Source organism: Erithacus rubecula, assembly GCF_903797595.1.
Source record: "Erithacus rubecula genome assembly, chromosome: 20".
NCBI lineage: Eukaryota > Metazoa > Chordata > Aves > Passeriformes > Muscicapidae > Erithacus > Erithacus rubecula.
The window spans coordinates 3,504,711-3,509,625 of NC_136672.1; the positions used below are offsets into that span (position 1 = coordinate 3,504,711).

Sequence of the window (4,915 nt, forward strand, 5' to 3'; positions counted from 1 at the left end):
TGCACGTCAGAGGATTTCTGGCGCCATGTGCTCGGAGATGACATCAAGCACTGAGATTCTGTTGGTTTCTTCAGGAAACTGATTGAGCTGGAGACCGCCCTGTCAGGCATGATTTCCTTCTCTAAGAGCAAGTGGATTTTCCAGGAGGAGTCCCAGGTTGTTTCAGATGACAGGGAATGTGCAGTGAGTGATGGGTCAGCTCAGGGTGAGCTCAGCAGCTCAGCCCATGGGATGTCTGCTCCCATTGCTTTTAGTCCCTGTGAATCTGCAGCAATCCCAGTTCTTGTGAGTGGCACAAGTTTGTTGGGAAGAGAATCTGCCTGTGAAGACCCTGTTTAAAAGGCTGGAAGAGAGTGGTGTGGTAAAATGGTGACCTGTGGAGTGGGAGGAAACATTCCTACTCAAAGATCCAGCTACAGTTCATGGCAGCCCAGGGATGGGACTGCTGCTTGTGACTGGCTGGGGCACAGCTTGCAAGGAGTGACAATAAAAGAAAAAATGGTTCTGTGTTTCAAGGGCAAAGGTAGAGGCCAAAAGCAGAGTCCAAGTCAAAGCAAAAAAATCATATGGCTCTGTGGAGAGATATGGAGTTGTAGGGAAGAGGGGAAAGGAGAGGGTCAGGCACTCTCCAGATCACTTCCCTGTTGTAATTTGTGCTGCATTTGCTGACAGTTAAAATCTGCTTTCATATTTTGATTTGTCTTATGCCACCCCAATGAAACCCCACCCAAAAAAAGAGAGAATAAAGCAGCAGATCCTGTCCTCATCTGTACCCTGTGCTTACAGAGCCAGGGAGTCCTTGCATGTGCAGGCAGTGCAGACTGGGGAGCAGATCCCAAACCCAGTCACTTCACATCACTGCTGCAGTACCTGGGGGACAGGGTGACTGCCAGGTACTTCCAATCAGGTTCCTGGGAAGATTTTGGGCGTGTGGTGGGATTTTTCATGTTTTCCCTCCTACAGAGTAACACACATCAGCACAGACTTTCCTGGTGTCCAATGCTCTGTGGCCCTGCTAACCTGTGCTCTAAGTAGGCACTAATTACATCAAGTTCCATTAAAGAGGGGAGGAGCCAGTATCCTGCTTTTCCTCTGGGATCCAAGTGACTTTCTTCACTCCTGGTCAGGGCTCTGGAAGAGGAGCTGAATAAACTGGGATTTGGAAAGGCTGCACAGGTACTGGGAGAAGGGAAGAGCCATGAAGGCTTTGTTGGGCACAAACAATGTGTGAGGTGCTCAGACTGTCTTCTCTAAGTGCTCCTGTCTTAGAACCAATCTCTTTCCTTAGAAATTGTTGCTCTTTCTACTTGTTAAGTAGATGTGTAAAATATAATTGGCTTTCTGGGTGGCAAGTTTAATGCTCACTTTGAGAGTATTTGCTCTGGTGGAAAAGGCTTTCTTGTCTTGGTAAATATTGGAATTATTTATTGTCTTGTCTTTGCGGTAAAGCTGAGGAAGAAGAAGCTTGAAAGATTCAGGTGATGATATTTCTTCACATAGATCCTTTTATCAACAAGATCAAAAGACCTAACTGGGTTCTACAGATTTCCTGTCAAATTCTCTTTCTCCTGCTGGTGAAGTCAACTGGGCTGGTTGTGGGTCAGGTCTGCCCAGGGGGAAGATGCTGTTTGCTGAAAGTACTCCAGCTGTCCTGCTTGGGAATTATTCTTGGGAAGTTTTTGGGAGTATGATTGTTTTTTTTCCTTGCTTTACAACTGCATTTGTGCAGTTACAGAACTTACCTTATTTGCAATGTTCTGTGGCACTGCTGACTTGCAAATCCAGAGGTGAACATAAAAATTACAGTTGCTTATGACATTGGATTGTATTAAAGGTGGGGGTAGCCTGTGAAGTAACTTTTCTTCTGAGATGCCTTTCACTTCTACATTCCCTCTGGAAAAGGAGTTGTCTAAACTGGGATTTAGAAAGGCTGCACAAGCACTGGGAGAATGGAAGGGAAGAGGGATGAAGGCTTCCTTGGGCACAAACAGCTTCTGAGGTACTGTCCTCTACCCTGTTCCCTTCAAATGTTTGGTTTCTTGTTTTCAAGTATTTGCTCAGAAATGGGCACTGAAATGTCTGTGGCAGGAGTGAAATTATCAGTGTGCTGTACATTTTCTGCATGGGGAAGAACATGTGTTGCTGGTGCTGGTGATCTTTGTGCATAAATAACACCACATCTGTAGCCCACAGTGGCACCTTCCAGAGAGCTCTGTGTGATCCACATGATTATGTGAATGCAGAAACCCAAAAGGTTCCTGTTGGTGTGTTTATGTAAATGTGTGAGGGACATCAAAAGTAATAGAATAAAAGTATTAACAACATTTTCCTATTCATTTAATTACTTTTATTGTTCCCATATCCACTAACATTCTTTTTTTCCTCATAGCTCCTTAGCATGTCTTGCCAATGTCTTCTATTTCAAAAGTGCCATCCTGTCATGTTTGCATATAAGGGAGAATTTGTCAGAAGGGCTGAAGGAGAAATCCCTGCAGCTCTCCTCCTTTCCAAGGAGAAACTGCCACCCAAGCTGGAGCTGAGCATGCATTTCTCCAGATCTGAGCTGACCATGCATTTCTCCAGATCTGATCTGACCATGCATTTCTCCAGGTCCAACCTGATTAATGAGCAATCCAACCTCACAGCTCTGAGTTAGAATGAGGCAAAGCAGAACCAAAACACGAAGAATTAGTAATTAACGACAGTGGTTTTAAAATACAAGAAGTGAAACCAATGAAACAATTCATTCTACTTAAGGTACTGCAATTAGATAAAAAAAAAAAAAGTTGTCAATGTTTTATTGCTGTAGAAAAATTGCTATCGAAATTATTTTCAGATCAGGTGGAGGAAAGCTGAATTGTGCTTCACGTTTAGGATTTTTTGCAGCTCAACCACAACATCCTGCTGGTTTCTGTCTCTGCAGTAACTTGTTCGAGCTGTGGATAAAAACTACTACAAAAATGGTTGAAAATTAGCTTTAGGCTAATTCCAAGGATGCCTATAAAAGAAATACCAAGCTATTGTTTGTTCATTTTGTTTGAACAGATAGTTCCCATCAGATCACCTAAATTCAAAATAGAATTTGATGCAACAATAAATATTTCATCTTAGGCCAACTGAAACATTCATTCAGCAAAATGCATATTTCTTAGTTAGTTTTCTGGTGTGTTTTGGCAGTGACAGCAAATGCAGGTGTGATTTGCTGCTCCCACTGAGGGGTGTGTGCAGGGCCAGTGCCTGGAGGTGCCTGGAGGACGTGGGCACGGAGCCTGCTGCCCAGCAGGCTCAGGAGGGATTTCCCCTCCCTGCAGAAGGTCCTGGTGTGTCTTTGGCTGTGGCTGAGGCAGAGGTGCACAGGCTGTGAGTGTGGCCCTGGCAGCAGCCCTGGCAGGGTGCAGGAGCAGCTGAGCAGTGTGAGGCTGCTCTGCCTGGCTCCCATGGCCGTGCCTGGGCTGCAGCAGCTCTCTGGCATTTGCTCTGCCAGCTGTGATCTCTGTGTCTGCACCAAGAGAGCACAGACACTGGGTGCTGAGCACTGCCTGTCATTGCCCACAGGGAGAAGACTGAGGGAGGAGGCTGCTGAGCCTGGCCTGGCACTGTGGAGGATCTGGAGAGCCCCAGCCCTGCTGGACCTGAGCCCCCAAAGAGCCCCATGGACTCTCCCCACCTCCTGCCCTTGGGTTTGCTGCTGCTGGCTCTTGCTGCTCCCCATCCCAGTGAGTCTCTGGGTTTGAGCTCTGTGCTTTTCCCTGCACTTGCACAGCTCAGCTCCTCTGAACTGCTAGGGGAAAGCTCAGCTGGGCCCAGTTAAAACCAAGACCACAAACCCGGAAAGGTGGGAAGAGAAATGAAGGAGCTGAAGGTCAATGTGTTTGAGCTGTCACAGTCCCCTCTCCTGGGAGGGGTGACTGGGTGTGTGGTTCTGATGTCAGGTGAGGTGAGTCCTGTCCCAAAGGAGTGACTCTTTGCCAGGAGAGTCTGAGGGGGGACACCTGGGACACTGCACCCAGAGTGGGCAATGGCAGCTCTGAGCTTCAGTGGCCTTGGGATGTGGCAGGGTGTTGGAGGGACACGTGGTGGGACTGTGGCAAGGAGTTTGGTGAGGAAAGAGGGCAAGAACAGGTGAGCTCAGCAAGAGAAACATCTTTCAACTTACTTCCCAAGCTGGCAGCTTCCCAGTTAAAAAGACAGTGGAAGCAGTGGGGGAATTCTATCATGTTTCTACCTAAATGATCTTGGGAACTGGCCCCAATACTGTATAAAATATGTCCATTGTCAGACAATGTCTCTGAATCCATGACTGAGCTTGTGCACCAAAACTCATCCTATTCTCTGACACTAAACCTTTGAGTAGAAACTAGTAGAAATTGTTGTTGTTTTCTCTGTTTTCTGATTTAGATATTGCCATGTCCACTGCTGGCACTGCTGAAGGGATAGTAGACTATTCTACAGCAGTGGAAGTCTACCGCTGCAGGGACTGTAACAGCTGCACATGCAAGGACTGGGCAAGCAATTTTAAAAAGTTTAAAATAATTGCTGACACAGAATTTGAGATGTTTTCAGATGGAATAATAGAGTTGGTGACTAATACGACACACATCAGAATTTGCTTTGAGGAATCAGATTTCTGTCTCAAAGGAACTTACATTGTCTTCTGGGAGAAAGATGGGGTATCAGGACATTCTTGTGGCACTCTGAATTCTGGAGGTATGTTGTGCTGGGAGTCTGGTTTTTAACTAATGAAAACATATTTCTGGGTAGGAAAATGAACTGTGCTCTATAGCAAGGTTTATGAGTGAATAAAGTCAAATGAATGGGTTTCTTCTGTGAAAAAAGGCATAAAGTAATTAGAAAAGTAAATTCAGTTATTTCAGGTCAAACATAGCTAAAACTACAGAAGGAGACATTCAGATAA

The 4,915-nt window shown here is 45.7% G+C and overlaps 1 long non-coding RNA gene across 1 annotated transcript; it reads left to right on the top strand.

Moving 5' to 3' along the window:
- The first annotated feature begins 1,922 nt into the window (after window positions 1–1,922).
- LOC306810650 lies at window positions 1,923–4,535 on the top strand. Its single transcript, XR_013776506.1, has 3 exons — window positions 1,923–1,999; window positions 3,556–3,716; window positions 4,399–4,535. It is a non-coding gene; the product is annotated as an uncharacterized lncRNA (long non-coding RNA).
- Window positions 4,536–4,915: the final 380 nt, after the last annotated feature.